This window comes from Panthera uncia, chromosome A2, assembly GCF_023721935.1.
Source record: "Panthera uncia isolate 11264 chromosome A2, Puncia_PCG_1.0, whole genome shotgun sequence".
Lineage (NCBI taxonomy): Eukaryota > Metazoa > Chordata > Mammalia > Carnivora > Felidae > Panthera > Panthera uncia.
Genome location: NC_064816.1, coordinates 104595855 through 104620288, shown reverse-complemented (window position 1 = coordinate 104620288; position 24434 = coordinate 104595855). Strand labels below are relative to the sequence as shown.

General features: G+C 36.0%; 1 protein-coding gene across 2 annotated transcripts in view; it reads left to right on the top strand.

The window, feature by feature from the left end:
• Window positions 1-23855, top strand: part of CRPPA (CDP-L-ribitol pyrophosphorylase A) — a 431068-nt gene extending 407213 nt beyond the window's left edge. The window contains exons 11-13 of one of the 2 annotated variants that reach the window (XR_007460021.1): window positions 13412-13501; window positions 14083-14202; window positions 23657-23855. The gene's annotated coding sequence lies outside the window, so the exon portion shown is untranslated. The remainder of the gene's footprint in view (window positions 1-13411; window positions 13502-14082; window positions 14203-23656) is intronic. The other variant, XR_007460022.1, reaches the window with a different exon arrangement.
• The last annotated feature ends 579 nt before the right edge of the window (window positions 23856-24434 follow it).

Sequence of the window (24434 nt, the reverse complement as noted above, 5' to 3'; positions counted from 1 at the left end):
GGGCTCAAACTCACGGACCGCGAGATCGTGACCTGAGCCGAAGTCAGCCGCTTAACCGACTGAGCCACCCAGACGCCCCATTACAAGGATTCTTAATAGGCTTAATTGTGAGTGGCAGTCTCAATCCCTGTATTCACTCATATGGGATACTTATATAATTTTTTGGCATTTGCGTTCTCTTAGTGACATTTGAGCTTGTCCATGCTCTGACAATGCATACACTTTCTGAGTCTTAGTTTGAGATAGCTTATGTGAAAAAGTTTAATTGGATTAACAATCACTTTGCCCTCAGAAATGCCAACTTCAATTACATTTGTCAGTGAAAGACCTGATTGAGCTTTCCAAATGCAAGAAGTTTAAAGATGAAAGGGGTAGCTGGCTGGCTCAGTTGGAAAAGCATGTTCCTTTTAATCTGGGGTTTGTGAGTTCGAGCCTCATGTTGGGGATAGGGTTTACTTAAAAAATAAAATAATAAACATGAAAGTTAACCAGTTTTTCAAAGAAAATTTGAAAAGATTTTATTTGTAAGTATGGTGCAAATTCAACATTTAATATTTTCCATAATGCTTTGTGTCTTTGTAATTATTTAATGTCAAGAAAATGTGATGCTTTTTTTCATCTCCAAAAAGATATTTATAGACACTCTTAAATCCCTTCTAGTTTCCTCAAGTGAACTATACAAACATCATCCTTTTTTTTCTGTATGCGATGGCAAGAAAGGACTAAGGAATCCCCGCTGCAAGACATACTGATTATTGGTCTTCCTTTTAGTGGTATCAGCTATTGATAACTTATAGACCATTGTTGTTTATACTAATGAATTAAGTCTGGTTATAAAACACACAAGAGTTCATCAACACTGATCTGTACTCTATGGTAAACTATATGTGGTTCACAAAACAATTATATATCACCAGCAATTATAAATGAAATACAGGCATGACTATCTAGTAGTATCTACCAACTGCTCCTCTCACGACCCTGGCCCTGGGCTTGACTAGGAGAGCAGACTTTTGAATTTCTGTTACAGACAGTCCCTTAAACAGCCTCTGATCTTTTTGGTCTGCTCTTTTCCTTGCTCATACCTTCTTTCTTTGATCTGATACTGATTGCAGAAAGTCTCCAGACACTGTTTCCAAACGTTTTAAGCTAAGGGGTGCCTGGGTGGCTTTGTCAGTTATGTGTCCGACTTCGGCTCAGGTCAGGATCTCATGGTTCATGGGATAGAGCCCCACATTGGGCTCTGTGCTGAATGCTTGCTCAGAGCCTGGTGTCTGCTTCAGATTCTTTGTCTCCTTCTCTCTCTGCCCCTCCTCCCCTTGAACTCTGTCTCACTCTGTCTCTCAAAAATAAATAAATGTAAAAAAAAAAGTTTTAAACTAATTTTAAAATAAAGTTTTTTCAAGGTGTCTGGGTGGCTCGGTCGGTTAAGTGACTGACTTCGGCTCAGGTCATGATCTCACAGTTTGTGAGTTCGAGCCCCGAATTGGGCTCTGTGCTGTTAGCCTGTTTCGGATTCTGTGTCTCCCTCTCTCTCTCTGCCCTACCACCCTTGCTCGCTCTTTGTTTGTCTCTCTCCAAAAATAAATAAACGTTAAAATTTTTTTTAAATAAGCTTTTCATTTATGCAAAATAGCCATTGATGCATGCTATTTTTAAAAATAATACGCAAAAATGTGTAGAAGAGAACTGAGTCATTTTTTTCTAAACCCCTCCCCAATCTCACACCCATTTCTCTAATAACCAGCCAACTTCCCATTCTTCCTACCTCCCCCACAAAAATAAGAACTTCACCTCAGTGACTCAGATTTAATCAGCTGCAATTTATTGACCAATGGATATATAACCCTACCTCATGCCACAGAGATTTGAAACCACTTTTAAAACAGACATTGTGGAAGTAATTTGTATGTGTCACTGAGTTCTGTAGTTTGCTCATTAAATAGGTAGAAACACACACACACACACACACACACACACACACACACACACACAATACTTCACCAATTTATGTACTTTTCCCACCAAGGAAATGTTAGTGGGAGAACCAAAATTTCTGATTGAGGGTAGAGTGTCGTTCATTGAAACACTGGAACCAGAAGGTTCGGCTGCTATATCACATGGACTGGAAGGCTGAGAGCCTTTCAGGATTTCTCTGGGGACTTGATGGGTGTGAGTCATGTTGCTTTCATTTCTGTTCACTTCCACTGCCACCATTCTAACCTGAACCACTATCATCCTTCACTTGGGCAACTCTGTGCTGACCTAGCTGGTCTTCTTGATTCAGTTCTTTCTCACAGATCCGGTGTTCTCCCCAGAATAGCCAGTTCCAATGTGTTGCTTCTCCTTACTCTGACTCACAGACTTAGATTATCTGATCTCGTCATTTTCTGTTTTCTTCCCTGCTTACTATGGTTCAGCCACATTGTGTTTCTTGCTCTTTATCAACACTTTTGGCCCTTCACATACTTTGGGTCTTTATGCTTGTTTCTCTTTCCATGTGTCGTATCTTGTCCATCTAGCCAATTCTTCACTAGCCTAGCTTTTTCATATTAATCATATCCCAACTTTTAGATTACTTCATCAGAGAGTCTTTCCTGATCATTCTACCTCAAATAGCAGTCTTATTCAAAAGCCCTCTCAGGCTTGTGCTTATATTCTTTATAACACTGTTATAATCTGTACTTTGTTTATTCATGTGAATGTCTCTATATATTTCCATTTCCCATAAAGATAGGTATGGTATCTCTCTTATCTCTATTTTCAATATGAGAGGAAGTAACACTAATTGATGGTTAATTGTTACAAAAGCAAACTAAACTCTTCTTAAAAAGAATCACAGTGGTTTATGTAAGAACCCACATCTAGCACACACAGTTGAAATGATTTTCAATTTCAAGCATATCGGCCATTATCAAATATAAAGGATCCAAGTTTTTTGCAACTATCTCTCTTTTCCAACTGTCAACCTTGTCTGCCTCTATCCCTTTACCCACCCAGGCACCAGAGGTATTTTTGCATCATTGCAAAATCTAGCTTGGCAATACTTCAGCCAAATCTGTATTATAAAATGTCTCATCATCCAAAGTTCCTCCACCCCCGGGCTATTTACCTAGAATTAAACAGTCCATTTATTTGATACATACTATCTCCTGCAAGGAGGCGAGCGCAAAGTCTGATTAAAGTGACCAGGAGACTTCACCCTTCCTGGGCATTACACATCTTTTTGAAAGAAACTTATTGATACAGATATTTTCCCTAATAGGAACAATATTTGGCGGTGCAATATTTGGAGGGACTTCCACATGCCTGAGTCTTGAGCTAGAAGAAAAGGATTTAGGAACTTGACCTCTTGCATCTGAAAGATTGCCAAGATCTTGCTTAAAGCATACCAACCTACATTAATCCCTGCTGAAAGTATCATGCAAGATTTCATCTTCCTTTTAAATTAAGCATATCTTACCAGTCATCTCTTTCTGTAAGTACGATATTAGTGGGTTTGGTTTGTAAAATGCATATACTATATTAAATAATGGACTAGATGCAATATTGGATGCATATTAACATTTTATTCATATGCATTATACTTGTACAACCTTGGTGTATTTGTATCAAAATTCCACTGGCAGTGTTTTGCTTTTGATCTGTGAGCTATTAGAAAGCCTGTTACTACAGATGAAAGGAGTTAGAAAGTTCTATATCATAATGCAGTGCGATCAGTAATTCACAGAGCAGGTAATTTGCAATGACTTGCCAAGCCTTTGATTGCACCGGGTTTATGGCTATTAGCAGTTTCCCCTTTCAAATTTGTATGGTTCCATACTTCCTTTTTGACCTCTTTTTCATCATTTATGGTCCAATTTGGTAGTGAAAAAACATAACTGCTTGCTTAGTGCATGGCTGTCATTCAAACCCCAGTGACTTACCGAGCACTTTGACATTTGTGATGATGAAAAAAACATTAAGCAGGTGTACAGAACACTAACCAGGTTCCTGCAACAATGCTTTATGGGATTCACAATGTACCTCTGGGCTGTAAACTGATTCAGACTTGATTTTCTCTATCAATTTAATCTCAGTGTTCAAACTCCCATTCAAAGAAGGAGGCATAGTTTTCACTAAAATTGAAGTTAAATAAAATCTCCAATAATGATGTTAATATAGGACCTCATAGGAACAATTGGAAGGGCCATGACTGCTTGCCACTAAAATAATATGAAAGTAGGGCTCACGTGTCTACTTTGAAGTCATGCAATTAGGAGTACTACTTGATACTGGACTATATAAAATTTAAGCCCTATAAAATGTCTTTAGCAATGAAAACTTACAGCTCAATGGCATGCTTTAGCCCCTTAGCTGTCTGAATTGTATGTACACCACGTGAAGGAAACATCGTATTATTTTGTGGAGGTTTTTCTTTGCACATTTCAAATTGGTCATCTGTTGTACAGGTGTGCCGCCCATCTTGGTGAGGGTTAGTCTGCCCTCATGTGCAGTGTGTCTGGGGGACATGGAAACCTGCAAGACTCAAAATAGTCCAGGTCTCCAATTAGTGTGTTTGGGGAAGCATTCAAAGTCAGGACCACTGAGTACACGGGACAAGTGGTCAGTGATTTCCCAACTGAGGACTGGTTAGGCGTCGCAGAATCTCTCATTCAGGCCCAGAATAATTTTCAGTTTAAAGCTGCTAAAATGTCACACACAGACTCGAACACACCTGACAACAAAAGAAAGACTGTCGTCAAGATCATGCATTTGTTGTCATCATTCTGACATGAAAAGAAATTATTTGTTTCAGTAATATGGAACAGACAGGCATTGCACTTTGACTTTCTGGGTGTTTAACTTATTCGGAAAAATTATTTGAAAAAATTTAAATCTAGAATAGGGAGTTTTCAATTGTTTTCTATTTGTGACTGGTGTTTTCTAGTAGAAAACATAAAAGTTGCATCCATTTATATACAATGCAGAAATACCTTATTGCCACGGAAGCCCCGGGAACAGTAATTAGAAGTAAATTGGGAAGACACGACTGCAGATTCATGCTTACTTGTGGATTCTGAAAATTTTTCACATAGAATATATGCAACTGAAGCTCGAAAGTCTATGCAAGCAGTCAGTGCATGGAAGTGACTCATAGTCCTCCAAGCATTTTGTATAGAAAGTTATGTGTTTCTTTTAGCCACAATCAAGCACATGGAAGGCAACAACATTAGTTGCTTCTTTGAATATTAAATAGCCATAGCCATGATATTGTAGTAAAATACAACGATATGATATTGACCGCTTCATTTGCCCTTACCATCTTGATATTATATTGCAACATTTTTACCTTGTTTCTGTACATAACTTCTTCATAGGCCATGCAATGGCTATGTACTCCTATTTGAGACCTTCCTCCTGACTGAATGTGTGAGTTAGATAGCAATGATATGAATGGGCCTAAGACGGGAAGTTCAATTAAAACACAAGGTGGTGGTGATGCTTTATGAGTTTTACAGAGATGGCAAGAAATTTTATATCTGCTGTGTCCTTCAAGTTGGCTGTATTTTCAGTGTAGAGTGGAAATGTTCCTGTGAAATTATTGATCTTGACTTTTACCAGGCCTGCAGTAAAGTAAAGGTAACAAATAATGTCATGCTTGAAGTTGGTGAAAAAATATTTGCAGTCATGGTTGTAAGTTGGGGTCAAACTCAGGAGCACTGAACCCAAATCCAAGAGCACCCTGAATTTTTCCAGCCTCACATAATATTTTTATTTGTTTAGTTTTACTGAGGAGATTTTTAGGTTAGTTAACTAGTACTTCCTGCTAACCTGTCTTGATGTTTTACCAGGTCTAATCTAAAAACACATGCTTGTTTTGAGTACATGTGCTGACAACTGCTTAAATACATCAGCCCTTATTTATTGCAAGCTTTGCCTGTGCTTTCATCTTTTCAAAGATTTTGCATGATCCTTTGGTGTAGTTTACTTAAAAAAGTGAATAAATTGATGAGGTATAACCTTCCAGGGGAAAAAAAAGGATAAGGATCCCATTTAAAAAGTGCAAAATATAAACCAAACCGAGAATAGGCAGAAACAGTTTACCCACATATAGAAAACTAGTACAGTTTATTTCCTTAAGAGTGCATTCAACTGTGGCTACAGTTATGTATCTGCATTATAATGTTAAATCTTAATGAATTCCTTCCTAAATTGGAAATACCAAGGAAAATTGTCTCAGTTTATGAAATTACACTTAGCAGGTTTATTTGTTCTCTCTCAACTTGAAACCCACAAGTTTTTATTAAGGCTATGGTTCATATTTCAAATAGCAAGAAATCTTCAGGTGTCTCCCTTTTCTTTCCCTTCAAAATAAATCTACAAAGCACCTGGATTTAGAAGAACAACATAGATATATTGCCCATTAACTCTGAAAACTAGCAAGCACTTCCATGATAAAAATAAACAGTGTGTACCATAATCGATGAGGAGGCAACATCCCACATTGTTTATTGATTCATAAGGTTAAGATTAAAGTGGGATTCTTGCCTGTGTTTATCAACAGATTTTTTTTTAAGCAGTGAGTGAACCTGGAATCCCACAAACCAATCAATAAAGTTTAAAAGCTTCAGTGAATCTAACCCATAACAGGTCCTTGTTTGGAGAACACGCTCAAGAAACACATGTGTCTTTAAGAGGTCTTGAAAGACTTTACACCCATGGACCATTACCATTTCCAAACACCCTGCAGCATTACCAGCCCAACATATGCTGACTGTATATCACCGTGACCCTCTCACTAAAGCTCTTTTGACTGGAGTGCTTTTAATACCCACTTTCTCAGCTGAGCTCAGGAGTGATTTGTTTTACATGCCACATTAATCCTTTCCACATTTTCTGGATGAGGCAACCACAATTCCACTTGTGAGGTGTTTCTAAAACACAGTTATAGGAATAAAGCAGCAGGGTCCCAGACTTGACAACGTCCCTCTAGGCAGCTGACAAAGTGGGCTATCGTGCCTCGGTTTAACTCTTCAAATGAGCATTTGTGCCCAGCCACTAGGGTGGGCCAGTTTTCTAGGCCAGTAGGAGGCCCCATTTATTGAAGGCAATTTACTCTCAATTAAAACGCTGTAGGAATCTTTGTAGACGTGATGCCTGATTGATACTAATGCATATTAGTAAAATTAAAATTAAGAATAAATGGAAAAGAGCGGTAGAACTGAAAATATATAAAACACACCTCAGTAAAACCAGAGAAAGTTTATACATCACACCATAATTATAGGAAAAGAGATTTAAAAAAATAAGTAAATGGGCAATTAGTGTTCAAAGCACAGCCTTTTATTATGTGGTAATTTTATAGTTTTAACTTTAAAGGCAAGTTCCCCACCCCCCAAAAGTATTCCAAGACCAATGAACTTCTGTTGCATACATCCATGAACTTTCCTACATTTTTAATGTTCATCGAATATAAGTAACGTAGGTTTTCAAAATTTCAAGTTGTCAACAAGGCTAACTGATTGGACCAACCAATTGTTAAAAAAAAATTGTTTTTACATGTCAGCACTTGGCTGATTTTATTAACTTGTTAGTATTATGCTCCCAATTTTATGTGCTAAAATCTAACTGTACAAGCAACTTGAGGCCTAAAATTGTGCCTTTATCCAATCCTAATTTATTGTTCTTCCCTCATAAATTTTATTTGTAGCTTCAATGGTCTGAAAAAGCAATAAATCAGAGTGAGGTGAGTTTTACATAGTTTAGATTGAGTTCCTTATTTTCACTTGAAATTAATCCAATCCGTTCCTTCTGGTCTCATTGTCATGTCGCTCCTAGTGTGCCTCCAAGCAGCAGACGACTAGCGTCAAAGGCATCCCTTCTAAGTTGGTGGATATCAGTTACACATGCATAGATGATAAATCATTTACATAAATCATCAGATTGGGGCACTCTCCATAAACCAGAGTTCTGTGAATAAAAAAAAAAAATACTCTCCTACTTTTTTCTAATCTCAAATTGTTTTCCTTAGATGATCAGGAATGTGCTTCTAAGTTTTCGTAAGAAGCGTTCTAGAGGAAGGTTTTACTGAAACTTCATTGCCACTGTTGAAATCTTGGTTGCCAGAATGTGGCTGGCATAATATAGGAGCTCATTAAATATTTGTAAAATGGATGATGGATTCAAACACACCTCTTCACGTTCCAAACAGCAACCCGGTTATTAATAATAACAATATTATCCAACATTTACTTTAACACTAGAATACCTACCAAAAAAAGTTAGATATTCCCCATTGACTTTTAAAACAAAATATGATCAAGTAGAAGAAAAAGACACTGATTATAATCTCACTGTCTTTTTCTCTCTACACATACTCACATAGACATGCACATATACCACACTTCCCACAGACTCTACTTAAAAAAAAGTAATGTATATTCAGATGTAGAAAGCAGAATTAATACTTAACAGAGTATTGATGCTCTGTATTAAGTACTCTGTTGCAGACAGTTAAGTACTCTACATTTAGAATATGTATATTTCTTTAAATTTTAAAATAATATATATTTTTAGAACTTTGAAAAGTTGAGTTTAAATTAATTGGCCGACAATTGAAAAAGAACTGTGAATTTCCTCTATCTGTGTTTTAAAATTGATTGTTAAAAATGGCGTTTAGCTTTTGGGCCTCTTGTCTCAATGTCTAGAATAAATTCAAACTGAGAGACTTTCAAAGGAAAAAAATGCCTGAGTAAAAAATGAACTTGCTTTACTTGCTTACTTGCTTGCTTAAAGTTCAAAAAATGAACTTTCTTGCACAGGCTCTGCTTCCAGTATTTTTAAAGGACACCTTCTAGATTGCGTTCTTTCTCTAAATTTATGTTTAACAGGATCTAGAAATCCTTGGCCAGCTTAGAAACATAAAAACATTGTTTTTTCTCTGCTTGGACATTTGCTCATTTGAATTTGGGTTCATATTTAGTTATATCCACTGGAATTGCCCATTCCTCTTTTGCCATTGGGCATTTTTTCAATCTTAACAAAACCAAGTCCATATTATAGGCCTGCTGGCCAACATTCCAGGTAAATGAATGGTTTTAAAGAAAAATGGTGCTATTTTTCAAAAGCCTGACATTTAAAAAATACAAGTCCAGAATTGAAGCCTTCAATAATTTTTCCATGCCTATATGCTACAAGAAGCAAATGGTTACACAAATGAATACATCTGGGATTATTTTCAAGCTGTTATTCCCCACCAGGGAAAATATTTAGAAATAAGTCTCAGTCTTTGTGCTGGAACTACAAAGAGGCCAGCCATCTTGATGCTTTTCCAGATCATTTAATGATTTTCCTCATATTGTGTGGTGGCTTTACTGCCCTGTTTCGTATGCCTTCCCATTCACTGTTGGTAACCATTTATGTTGGGTGTGTTCCAATTTCCAAATCTGTTTTGTGGCATTTATAGCTTGCAGCTAATAAGGCCATTCAGTATTTTTTATATGAAATATTAAAAAATATACTTTACCATGGAAAGCTAGAGGAAATGATTCAAAATTAAAAAACAGCCCTAAAGTATGGAGTAGCCATGCCTTTAAACTGCTCAGTGAGCATGGGTGTGGTTGAGAGGTGGCATTCTGCTTCTAGAGTCCAGGAGATGCAGTGTTAGGTGTGTGTGTTGTGTATATGTATTATATACGTATGTGTGCGTCTACATATGTATGTGTAGTTCAGTAAATGTGTGTACATAAGATATGGGCAGAAGGAAGGGTATCTGTTTATCTTACCCTGCAACCTCTGACTTTATAACTTAGAGCTACATGTTTCTACATGTATGTGTTTATCTATCTGTCTACCTATCTTTCCATCTATTTGTTTATTTCTTGGTGTTATTTTCATTATCAGCTTGAATTTTAGAGGGTTTTTTTTTATTTTTTTGAGTTTTGCCCTCCTGTGACTTTACGTAAAATGAAAATTATTTAGAGTTTCTAAGATGCATAAATACTGTATGCGTAGGAAACTAAAATCTACATACTTAACTCCAAATTGAATGGTAAGGAATTATTATTATTAAAATAGTCTTTTGGTCAATATATGTTTAAGAAAATCATGTTACTCATGCTTTTATTACCTCTTTCAATCCAATCTAAATGAGATATTTAACATAGACTTCCTTACTTGTATATATTAGATTCAGTTCATAAGTTACTTTGAGTTCCTATTGAATTAATATATTTACATATAGATTAAGTTTCATTTGCCTTTTTGCGAAGAAGACAGTATATTTAATTTCACCAAGACATGCTTCATATTAACAATTCGTGTAGACATCTAAAAACTTAGGTAGTTTTGAATTATAAATAATATATTCTTATTTTTAATTTTAAGAGTACTAAGTGATCATTTGAAAGGATTTATCAATAGGAGAACAGAAATTTAGAAAACTTCCTTAATCTTACCCTTAAAATATATATCCAAGTTTATATCAATATTTTTATATGCGGCATATATGTGTTAACAGATTCATGTTATTTCTGATTTTTTACATGTGTACACCAATAGGCTATACACTAATAGTTCATATTATTGTTATGTAAATGGTATTATTAATTTACAAAAACTGATGGAATTTTAGGTCCTGTCCTACAACCTCTTTGTTTTGCTTAATAATTCATGGATCACTTTCTCTGCCAGTACACAGAGATATGCACCAATATTTTTAATATTGTACTGTACTCTCTTAATAAATCATAATTCATTTAACTAATTCATTATTGATAAAATATTTAGATTGTTTCCAGATTTTAACTGTTAGGGACAGTTCTTCAATAGGCATCCACTCATAAACAGTTAAGCGTAATTGGGCTTATATATAATATAATACTGTGTCTATGTATATGTATACACACACACATACATACAGAGAGAGATTGTATGTATGTAATTAAACTTATGATGGTTCCAAAAAATTCTCATAATTTACATTGCCAAAAAATTGTCCAGAGGATGCACGTTTTAACCCTTCTATACGAACATGAATATTAGCACGATTTCTTTCTTCTTTCTTTTCCTTAAAAAAAATAATACAAGTAGTATGTGCTAATGTACAAATCTCTTAGCCATACAGGACTATATATAATATTAAAAAGCAATTTTTACTGTCTTCTCCAGTGGTCTTTATGTCCTCTCTCCTCCTGGTCACATACCAATCTCACTCCCCTATCTATTGCTATAGTCTCTCCGTATTTCTAAAAAATCTCAGTGTGGGCATGTGTTCTTAACATAAATACTACTTGTTGGTCACAAGTAGGATCTTACTTTATATTTGACTCTACAATACCCTTTTCTTCACCTGCAAATATATCATGCATGTCTATTTTTTTAATGACTTCATATTATGTAGTTTGTATGCTAATTTATTCTTGCCCTTTTGAAAATATTTATGCTGTTTTCAGGTTTTCCCTACTACAAAAACTACTCATATCAACCTCACACAGAAATCTTTGCCACTTGTGTATTTGTGAAGAATTGATATGTAGAATTGGAATTATGGAATCAAAAATAGGCAAAACTAAAATTTTGATAAATACTGCCAATTGCCTTTTCATCATTTAAAAATATTTGTCAGCCATATGGTAATAATATTTCACTGTTTCTAGTCATAATTTTCTTGTATTATTGAGGTGAAGAAACTGATTGTATGTTTTTAGGGCATTGGATACCTTTGACTCTAAAATGTCAGTTGGGGAAATTTGCTAAATTTTCTTTTGTGTTGATCTTTGCTTATTTTATGATTCATAGGACTTTATTTTATACATTGGAATTATCACTCATTTGACTCTCATATTTTTGTCTTTCTGTTCTGTTAAGGGTTTTCCTTTTTTTCCTTACAGTTTTTGATTTTATATTTTAAAACTTACTAAATTTTTCCTTTTGTGACTTTTGAATTTTGCAACATACTTAGAAAAGCTTCCCGACCTCAAAATGAAAGATATTTATAAATGATTTCTTACAATATGTTGGTTGTTTTTTACATGCATAACACTTTGAAGTCCATTTGGAATTTATTTTAGTGCAAGTAAAGTAGCTGTCCAGGTTTATTTTCCACGTGTTTTTTTTTTTTCCAAGTTATAAGCTATTTGGCCCAATACTACTTGATGAATGATCTAGACTATGTAGATATGCCAACTTTTACATATATTATTTTCCCATGCACATTCGCATCTATTTTTAGATTCTCTCTTTTGTGCCATTGATATGTTTGTTTCCACATCAATATCAAATGTTTCTAATCACTTTAACTTTGTAATAAAATTTAATGCTGTGTAGGACTAGGTCACTCACATTATTTGTATTTCAAAGAATTTTCTTAGCTTTATTCATGTTTGATTTGAGACCAAAGAAAAAGAAATGTTGCTTTCATTGGTAATGTGCTGAATTTTCACATTAATTTAGGAAGTGTCACTATTTTAAAATAGTTTGAAAATTACTATCCAGTAATATGATATATACTCCATTAATTTTTTTTTAAGTTTTTTTTCTTTTAAGTTTAGAGAGAGCAAAAGTGTGAGTAATGAAGGGGCAGAGACAGAGAGAATCCCAAGGAGGCTCTGAGCTGTCAGCACAGAGCTCCATGCGGGGCTTGATCCCATAAGCCCCAAGATCAGGACGTGAGCTGAAATCAAGAGTTGGAGGCTTAACCGACTGAGCCACTTAGGCACCCTAATGCCCCTTAGTAAGTTTTATAATCATATTCATCTTGATATTAACCATTACTTTTAAAGTTTTCTTACAGACATGTTGTGTTCCTATTGATTTGTAAATGGGATATACATTTTATATGTGATACTTTTGGTAAAGAAAAATAATTTATCTGCAAAGAAATATGTTAAAATTTTTAATAATTTATGCAGTAGTTATTTTGCTTTTCTGAAGACATGTCATATAATCTACAAAAAATTAAAATTTTGTTTCTTATATACGTATACATATGTGTATATATATATATATATGTATATATTTACTAATGTGTTGACTACTTATGGAATAATTAAATAATAGTGGTGATAACTGATACCCTTATCTTAATTCTAACTATGATGCTTACTTTTGTGTGTCAGCTTAACTATGATAATGGATACCCAGATAGCTGGCAAAGCATTATTTCTTGGAGGGTCTCTGACAGTGTTTCTGGAAAAAAAGTAGCATTTGAATTGTAGACTTAGTAAAGAAGATCTGCCCTCAACAATATAGGCAGCAGCATCCAATGCATTGAAGGCTTGAATAGAACAAAAAGTCAGAGGAAAGGTGAATTCTCTTTCTCTTATTGACCTGGGATGTTCATCTTCTTGTGCTGTTGGGCATTTTAGCTCCTGGTTCTTAGGCTTTTGGACTCTGGGACTTATACTGTTTGTTTATACCTGATTTTCAGGCCTTCAGCCTTGGCCTGAATTATATCTCTGGCGCTCCTGGTTCTCCAGTTGGCAGAAGGCAGATTGTGAGACTTGACCTCCATAACCTCGTGAGTTAATTCTTATAATAAATCTCCTCCTATATGCCTATATATATTCTATTGGTTCTGTTTATCTAGAGAACCCTATGAAAACACTAATTTTAATACAAATTAAATAATGTTTTATTCTAAAGTATATTCTTCTTATTGGTTTATCATAGAAAAAAATTTAATATTATTACAGAACTATCCATATATTGCTGACATATTCATGAATATTGAATTTTATTAGGTGATTACCCATTTATATTGAGATAGATGTGCCATTTTCATCATTTAATCTATTAATTGGTGAGTTTAATTTCCTAATACTAAATATAATTGTTTAGATTATATTTCCTAATACTAAATATAATTGTTTTTCATTAAAGAAAAGTAAGTATAAATTAAAAGTTTTAAATTGTTGGATTTTTATATGCATTACTTTATTGTCCTCATATTGCAAATTAGATTGGAATGTGATATTTTTGTCATACACTGTTAGTTTGAATAGCCTAAGTTAGATTAGAATGAAATTTTCTTTTTTTATGCTATTTTTAAAAATGACAATATGTACTTATTTTGTGTTTTGATCTGTTTTCTTGGCAAAGTATTTTGTTTTATTGTTTTTCCTGAGAATTTCTACAAATTTACCAATGAAATTGTACCTGGCCTCCTTGTGAAATAATTCTTGACATGGGATCAAGAGCAAGAAGATTCAACTCAAAGAGGTATTACTGAGAAGTGAGAGAAAGAAAGAAAGAAAGAAAGAAAGAAAGAAAGAAAGAAAATGATGTTGGATTATACACAGTATTGCTTGAATAGCAGATGGAGAGCAAATTATGGAAGTTTATGCCACAATAATAGTTTTGAACATCTTACAGATAGCGTAGAGTCATTTAAAAGTTTTAACATTAGCAGGGCGCCTGGGTGGCTCAGTTGGTTGAGCGACTGACTTCAGCTCAGGTCATGATCTTGAAGTTTGTGAGTTCAAGCCCAATGTCGGGCTCTGTGCTGACATCTCAGAGCCTGGAGCCTACTTCAGATTCTGTGTCTCCCCCTCTCTCTACCCCTCCCCTGCTCACTCTCTGTGTCTCTCAATAATTAATAAATGTTATAAAAAATTAAAAAAAAATTTAACATTAGCATTTAACAATTAAAGCATTCATTTAGATTGATAATGGACTATATAGAAAGTGACTTGACAGAGAAACAGTGGACAGTATCTCCGGACATTGGGTGGCTTCATGAGGGCACATAGTAGTGGCATGAAGGATAGAGGTGAGAAGATGGATTCAAAAGGCATGACTGATAGGTACAGAGGTTAAAGAGAAAGATGAGAGGGAGAATAAAGGAACTCAGCTTAAGTGACAGACACAATAGACAACACAAAGCCAGGCACTGTGTTGCATTATGGGAAAATGACATGCCTCCCTCACTTATGGAGCTCCTCATCTAGTAGTGAGAGAAATACTAGAAGGTGCATTTCTGTAATTTAATATGGTTAGGATTTCAGCAATAATTATTCAGTCATAAGTGTCCCAGATGGTATTTATGAATCCTGCTTTGTTACTGTCCAGGGCCAGAGGTGTGGAACAGTAAGGTGCATGCAGGAACCTGGTCAGACATGGTCAAACACTGGATGTCCTTAGGGAGATGAGTGGCAATGTGACTGGCATATAGGAGAGGAAGGAAATTGTGTTGAGTTTGGGGGATGTTCAGAAGACAGTTGAATCCTTCTCTAAATATGGGCTAGCAATATGAATATCATCTCTTGATCTCTTTTCAGTTTCACAGTTTTTCAGACTTTGAAAGTAAAAGACAGGTTACAGAATGGGAGAAGATATTTATAACAGCATATTTGATAAAGGGTTGGTATCCAAAATCTCTTAAGAACTTATTAAATGCAACACCCAAAAAACAAATAACCCAGTGAATAAATGGGCAAAAGACATGAATAGACACTTTTACAAAGAAGATATCCAGATGGCTAACAGACACATGAAAAGATGCTCAACTTCACTTATCATCAGGGAAATACAAATCAAAACCACAGTGAGATACACCTGTCAGAATGGCTAAAATTAACAACTCAGGAAACAACAGGTATTGGCAAGGATGTGGAGAAAGGAAAATCCTCTTGTACTATTGGTGAGAATGTAAACTAGTGTAGCCACTCTGGAGAACAGTATGGAAGTTCCTCAAAAACTAAAAATAGAACTGCCCTACCTTACAGCAATTGCATTATTAGATATTTACCCAAAGATTACAAAAATACAGATTTGAAGGGGTACATGCACCCCAGTGTTTATAGAAGCATTATCAACAATAGCCAAACTGTGGGGAGAGCCCAAATTGTCCATCAACTGATAAATGAATAAATAAAGTTTGGTGTACACACACACACACACACACACACACACATATACACATACATACATACATACATACATACATACAAACAATGAATATTAGCCATCCAAAAGAATGAAATCTTGCTGTTTGCAATGACATGGATACAGTTAGAATGTATTATGCTAAGCAAAATAAGTAAATCAGAGAAAGACAAATACCATGTGATCTCACTCATTTGTGGAATTTAAGAAACAAAACAGATGAACATATGGAAAGTTGGGTGGGGGGAAGAGAAAAAAGGAAACATACCACCAGAGACCCTTATTTTTTTTTAATTTTTTTAAATGTTTATTTATTTTTGAGAGAGACAGAGACAGAGCGTGAGTGGGAAAGGGACAGAGAGAGGGGGAGACACAGAATCCGAAGCAGACTCCAGGCTCTGAGCTGTCAGCACAGAGCCCTACGTGGGGCCCAAACTCACGGACGGGGAGATCATGACCTGAGCCAAAGTCAGACGCTCAACCGACTGAGCCACCCAGGTGCCCCGAGAGACTCTTAATGATAGAGAACAAACTCTGATTTGACATAGGGAGGTAGGTGAGAGATGGACTAGGTGAACGATGGGTCCTAAGGAGGGCACTTGTGGTTGAGCACTGGGTGTTGTATGTGAGTGATGAATCACTGAATTTTACTCTTAAAACCAAAATTGCCCTGTATGTTAACTCAAATTTATTTTTTTTCAATTTTTTAAAGTTTATTTCTTTTTGAGAGAGAGAGAGAGTATGTGTGTGAATGAGTGGGGGAAGGGCAGAGAAAGAGAGAGAGAGAATCTCAAGCAGGCTCCATGCTGTCAGCGCAGAACCCATTCAAGGCTTGATCTCAGGGACTGTGAGATCACGATCTGATCAGAAACCAAGAGTTGGATGTTTAAATGACTGAGACACCCAAGCACCCCAACTAACTGTAATTTAAATGAAAAAAGGTAATAGTTTACTCCCATCCTTTGAAAGGTAGTATTCTTAGCAGGATCCTGGCTGCACCATGTAATAAACCATAATACAAATTCTATTGGTGAAATGTATGAATATTCATAGGACCTGAGGTAAGTATAGGCTATTTTGTAATTTCAGGTAATGTTTTGCTACCAGTGACTTTTGTAGAGAAAAAGGAGGTTTAGGGATTTCAGGATGACACATAAGGGATTATGGACTTGTATATCCCCTTGGGAATAATACATTTTAATGATGTTTGGACTAGTGTCAATGGATGAAGTTATCCACATAGGAAAATGAATTAGAGAATAAAGAAGTGTTAGTGGACAAAAACTAAGGAAAATTATCTTTCAAAGGAAGTTTATCCATTGAAGAAAGTCTAGAGGGATAAGCCTGACATGTTAAAGTGGGACATTTTAAGAAGGAAATGTCAACCAGATCAAGTGTGAGCCAACAACAGCCAGCCATATGAACGAGGAAATATAGGCATTTATAAACATGGTGATGAAAAGAAATCTAAAAAACAGGATGTTGTAAAAAGCACCCAGGAGGCTGCTTTAGGGTGGATGACCTGAATGTCATAGAGGCGTACTCACCAGAGAGAGAGGCTTGGTCTAGGTAGGGGTTCTAGATGTTTTTATGTTATAAACTGGACTTCTGTGGCATTCTGTAGAAGTTTACAGAGTAAAAATATTTGTAAATAAATGAAAAAATGTATAGAATTGTAAGTTAAATCTATTATATTGAAATATTATGTCAAATATGTTGAACATGCATTTTTAATGTAATATATATATATTAATTAAATTATTAAATATTAAGAGAGGCAGGTCTTATACCTCAAAATATTAAAATTATGTATAAAAATATTAGTTCAAGATATATATAATAACTATAACATAATATGAAAATATCTATGATTTCTATTCATGACACAGTAATAGGTATTGCCTAATACAACTGTGGAACGTAATTGATGGAAATGGTAAATAGAGAGGTAAAAATGTTCCTATCCAAGTTCATATACTACCAGTCCAAAGAAAAATTTGGTGATTGTGGAGATTTAAATAAGTTTTCTAAGAAAGAAGCACAAAACTCGCTATTCTGTAACAAAACTCTGAATTCTCTAGCTAGCATCTTCAGCACTTAAGACTGATGTTCTAATACATCTTCTAGGTGACATGGAAGGCTATCGTGATTTTTAGTGGGGCTCAAAGCAGGAAAGGGAATAATATGGTGTAATCACAGTGTCTCTTGAGCCATATTGTACTGTGATACCAGGATTATGTGCATTGGGAGAATGAAAACATAACCCCTGTGGTAATATGACACCAGAGGCATCACTGGTGGAAATATTAAAACATAGACCCCCGGGTTTCTGGAACAAGGCCGCATTATTTATTGTAATGAACTGCATACCTACTGAAAGCCAGCTCCTGGTATGCAGCTGGGCCCTGGCAGGAATTGAGCTTCTGACCTAGTGACACCCAGTGATTAAATAGCCAGAGATGGCCACCATGTACTGAGTCCTCTAAGATTATTTAAGTAATACGGTCAGATGGAACCCAACAGTTGTAAGATGGAAATGATACATCCAGGGTCAGGAGTAAGCAGAGATAATAAATTGCATAAGCTAGTAGCCCAGACAATCCCTTCCACCACACCATGTTATCTACCACTCCTGTAGCAGCACATCTCCCCCAAGTCACACCTACTGCAGTGTTGAAGTTCGCTTATAAACAGGTGATGGAAGAGAATGCCCCTCAGTCATGAGTTCACTAAAGGGTTGGTATGTTATCATGATGTTAGGTGAAAACACGGATGAATCACAACTCCAAGCAGAGGTTTCCCTGGCAGGCAGTGGTGTAGGAAAACTCTTCAATAAGTAAAGCTGGAAGTATTGTATTTGGCATTCACTTTGTGTGGAAAGAGAAATACCTCATGGTCACATGAACTCATCAATAGTGGCAATAGGTGGTTAGTCAGGGACATAGAAAAGGAAGAATGTAAAGTTGGGGACCAAGAGGTCTGGAGAGGTGACCTGAATTTGGACCTATGAAACAAACACAAAATGTGAAGATATTTGATTGGTATGTCAATATCTCTGAGAGAAAACCCACATTGACACAGAAGGGAGCAACCAAATTGATACAGTGACTTGGCCAGTAGACATCACCCAACCTCCATGATAATCCACCCTAGTGCTGGCACTATGGACAATGAAGAATGTAGTCATGGGGGTCTGCATGGGCACTGACTTACCAGTGCTAATCTAGTGACTTTCCCTGTTGAATATGCAAATTGTCAGCAAAGAAATCAATCCTGGACCCTAGTACATGGCTGTTCCTTGAAGAGTACAGTCAGCTTCTTGGTGGACTACATTGGACCCTTCCACTCTGAAAGAATCGCAATTCATATTCTCTGTAATTGACACTTATTCTTGCTATGGGATTGACTTTCATGCCAACAGAGCTTTGTCTAGACCCACTCTCTGAGGGCTTGCAGAGTGGTTTTATTCACAAATAAAACTAATATTGGTAAGTATATCAAAGGAAGTGTGGCAGTGGAAAAATGACCAAGAGATCCCGCGGTTCTTTTCCAGTCACTAGCCTCAGAACACAGTATCTTGACCTCTTAAAGATGTGGCTGAGGCACAAGTTTGAAATTATGTCCTGCAAGGATCCTCCTCCAGGACTACATTATTCTCAGGGTTGAGTGTATACTCTAAATGAAACACTATTATCTGAGGTTTTGTCTTCAAAGAGAATACATGAACCTGGGAACCAAGTAGTTGAAGTACAAATATTCCCACTTACCATCACTCCCAGTGACATACTTGGGGTCCTTGTACTTCTCATTGCCACAAATTTAGGGTCTGTGAATTGAGAGGTTATGGTTCTCAAAGGAGAATTCTTCCATCAGTGTACACAGTAATAGTCCCTTGGAATTCTATGATATAACTATCAGTCACTTACTTCAGGCTCCTTATGCCAAAGACCATGAAGAAAGCAAATGAGTCACAGTACTGGTAGGAATAATTGACATCAATCTTTAAGAAAAGATAGAACATCTGCTACATGAAGAATCAGAAAATGTTTGGCTTATTCTGGGTTTATTTAGTGAGTCATCTTTTGGAGAGTAATTAACACTCTTGTCCCCTCCTCTACCACCTGTTTTAGACGCCCTCATGATCAACTAGTAGTTGTCACACTCTAGGTTACTTTCCTCATGGAATGATCCAGAACTTTATCCCTGTGGGATTTGAGGGGAGGAAATTTTGTCCTGTGATTTCCAAAGATAGATCTTTTGCAGAACGTGAATCATATAGGTATGAGAAGAACATAACAATCTCTCGGTAAAATAAGAATCACTATGAGGATAGCTCCAGCTAATATCATGTTTGTAATGGCATTTATTAATAGAATTAAGCCATTTTATTTTTTCTGGTAATCACTGGTAGCCAGGAAAAATAACAAAGTAACTAGTTAGAATGAATCAGAGAGAGAAATTGACATTCTAAAGAGTGTAACACAAAGATAGTCAAGGGGTAAGGAATTTGAGGGTAGTATTAGGACAAATCATGGAACCCATTTTAAGTAGGGAAGAAATTAAGTATGGATTGGAAAAGAAAGTTAAGAGAAAGAGATCAAGGAACTGAAAATCTAAGAAATGGGTTGAGTTATGTAAGAGACTGGGACTGAGAAGAGAATTAAAAGTTGTCACTGGAAAATATAAAGAGAGGCAAAATAGAATACTTGCACACCAAATAATGGACAAAATTGATGACAGAAAAATATTCTTAGGCATCTTAATAAATATGTAATGTGACTTATCTATGTTCGTCTTCAGTGGTAAGATAAAGAAGGTAAATTGCCTTGTGTTATTGATATTAGAAGTAATTTTGGTTTAAACTACTTTTACATATGTAAGTCTAAGTTAGATAAATGCATTGGGAAAAATAATGTATTTTTGGTCTTTCATTTTTTTTTAATTCAAGACAAGATGGGAAGCTCTTAAAAATAAATCATGTCTTAGAGTTTTACTGAAAACACCAAAATTCGTTTATGACATCAGGGTCCCTCATACTAGAGTAGGTCAGGTTTGGTTTCCTTAATTTAAAATAGATTCTCAGCATTAATCAAAGGTGATCAGGTACTTTCCCTAGAGTTTGTTTCTACATATAATGGATACACTTACTGAAATTACATCATGTAATATTCTCCAAAACTGTCAAATGACAGCTTAAAAAAACTAGTTGTTCGTGGGGTGCCTGGGTTGATCAGTTGGTTAAGTGTCTGACTTTGGCTCAGATCATGATCTCACAGTTCGTAAGTTTGAGTCCTGAGTCCAGTCTGAGTTCACAGCTTGGATCTAAGAACCTGCTTTAGATTCTGTCTCCCTCTCTCTCTTCCTTCCCTGCTTTCCTGCTCTCTCTCTCCCAAAAATAGATAAGTAAACATTAAAAAAAATAGTTGTTTATTATGTTCCCAACTAAACATGAGATAAATTGATACAATCTTTATTTCATGTCATCAATTAAATGGAGGTTATTATGGAGAGTATCCTAAAGAAGTGTTTTTTTTTTTCCAGGTCATAAGTAAACATCATGGTTTTATATAATGATTTATGTTTTTTTTATAGCAAAGTCTCGATCTTTTTAAAATTCAAATATAATTGATGTACATTATATTAGTTTCAGGTGTATGTAATGATTTCATATTTGTGTATATTTTTAAATGATGACAATAAGTTTAGTTCACATCCATCACCACATATATTTACAAAAAGCACTTTTTCTTGTGATGAGAACTTTTAAGGTTTACTCTCTTACCAGCTTTCAAACATGCACTACAGTGTTATTAACTTTAGTTCCAATGCTGTACATCACATCGCCATGATTTACTTATTTTATAATTGGAATTTTGTACCTTTTGACTCCCTTCATCCATTTTATCCACCCCCAGCCCACCTCTGGCAACCACCAGTCTGTTTTCAGTATCTAGGGCAAAGTCTCTACTTTAATAGATTTTTAACTAGCAGTATCTATCCATTTGTGATGACTTTTATTTTAAATACTTTGTTTATTTTTAAATGTTTACTTATTTTTGAAAGAGAGAGAGAGAGAGAGAGAGAGACAGACAGACAGACAGAACATGAGCAGGGGAGGGGCAGAGAGAGAGAGGGAGACAGAATCTGAATTGGGCTCCAGGCTCTGAGCTGTCAGCACAGAGACTGAGGGGGGCTCTAACTCACCAACCACTAGATCATGACCTGAACTGACACTTAACTGACTGAGCCACCCAGGAGCCCCAAATATTTTATTTTTAAGTAATCTAAACACCTAAGGTGGGGCTTGAATTTACAATCCTGAGATCAAGAGTGTCATGTTCTACTTAACTAAGCCAGACTTTTTATCTGATGACCTTATCTCTTAACTGTGTCAATCTAAGCACATCCTTACCACCAGGGAAATTTAATAGGCCAGTCTACACATCCCCTTGGTATATAATCCCAAGAATGTATTATAGGCTTTGAGGTTTGTGCTTCCTATCCTTAAATATGTTGGCACTCAAAGCTGCTTAAACAAGCATCAGCAAAGGTGCCTGTCTTCTTTGAAGTTATTTTCTGCGGAAATCACAGTCACTGACCAAATGATTTGGGAAGATTAAATTGTGCTTATTTTATGGCATTCTAAAACAGCAGGGTTAAATACTGGGCCAGCTGCCAGCCACTCAACACCCACACTTTCATGTTTGGCTGCCAGATATAGCCACACGAATTATTCTGGAGCAGAAATGTGCAATGGCGCCATTCTGGAGAGCAGAAATTCGTTTTTAAGTTTAATGCTTTGATGAATGGATAATTCAAATAGTATTCATTTTTACATTCATAAAAAGGACCTTTTAAAATTAGATTGGGTCTTGGTTGCTGGAGGAAGTTTTCTACTTTCTTTTGGAGGAAAGATACCTCCCGCACTAGGTGAATTTCCTCTTTCTCTATTCCAGAAAATGTGGGGTTCCTTTCTCCAACTCTCTCAAAAATCAGGATGTATACTAAGCCATTTCATTGATAAGGAAAGTGTATATATAAATAGATAAGTACACATATATGTATATGGAACACACTTAAAATATTAATGTAATGTGTGAGAAATATAAAGGCATCAAATGATTTTGCTTACCTAATTTATTCTAGGTTAATTTACACTGGAAACATGTTTTTCTCTAAATTCTGCCAGAATCACCAGGCTGAGGTATGGCTGTACATTCCTCTCAGACATCTTGAAGGCAGGATACAACAGTTTCACAGGGGGGCCTCTCACTGGGGGCCTATGGAGATCTCTGTATGGAGAACTTATGGAGAAGAATCATAGCCTCACACTCAAAGCTCACGGTCTAGAGACACATAGGCAAAGTCTTATAAATAATATAAATGATTTAAAAATATCATAAGTACAAAAAAATAAATAAAAATATAAGTACAACCATAAGATGCCTAAGACAAGTATATACTCCAGGAAATAGTGAATGGTTGCAGAGAAGCAAATCTGAGAGTTTTCAGACAAAAAGAATGACTGTTTCCAAGAAGACAAAAAAAGAGGTTGAGGAGCACTTTTTTGGAGAAGGTAGGTCTTGACCTGGACTTACAGAATCCTGGAGGTTGCTCCAGATGTAGAAGAGCCATACCTTATCATAGAGAAGTACTTTCTGCAAAAACAGAGAGATGGGTGTCCATAGCTTGTGTAGGAGCTACCATAACGGTAGCTTGTGTAGGAGCTACCATAACGGATTGCCTAAATGGGTTGAGTTATTTTGGTTTCTTGCTTCTTTTCTTTAAGAGATATCACAGGACTTACCTTGGCAGTGCAATCACCAACACAGACAAGAGAAAAGAAATCAGTGGATTGGGGAGAGTTTGGAGAGGAGAGTCAAATGAGTGATGAAGTCAATTTTAGTTTGAATTCAAAGAAACCGAACAAAAATGAATGGGAAAAAAATTACACCATGTGCTCCATGACCTCTTAAAATGGGTTGCATTGAAAAGGTAAGATACAATACCTTGCACATTTTGGTTCAGTTAGTATTAAAATTAAAACGTTCTGACAAACTTTTTATCATTTTTAAGTCATTCTGGTGGCAATATTTGGTTTCAAGATTAAATAGCATTTGTGCTCCGTACAATTTTTCTCTTCCCTTCATTCTAGGCAGACAGCTGATCTTTGTTATTCTTCTCCTTGGAGGTCTTTGCAAGGCAGCAAATAGAAACTTCATGATGTAGACCTCTCCTAGGATCAGTGAAAGTACATTGTTGGGGTCTTGTGGAGGCAGAAGAGAGGGGTGTGCTTTTGAGAAGCAGAAAAAATATGGGGGTCTTTGTATGACCCAAGAGAGAGGTTAAAGATCCATTGGTCACACAAGCCCCTGGAGCTTCCCTGAGAAGAATATTCTCAGCTATTTCAAACATGCCTAAAAAGGGGCATCACGGCTCCTGAAGGCAGAGGACATCAGTCCTCCGGAGGGCAGCAATGTCAACTGTGACGTGATTTAGAACGATTTCCCATTTTGTTAACATTGGGACTTTCGTACTACTCTGGGTAGGGAGACCCCCAGGAAAAC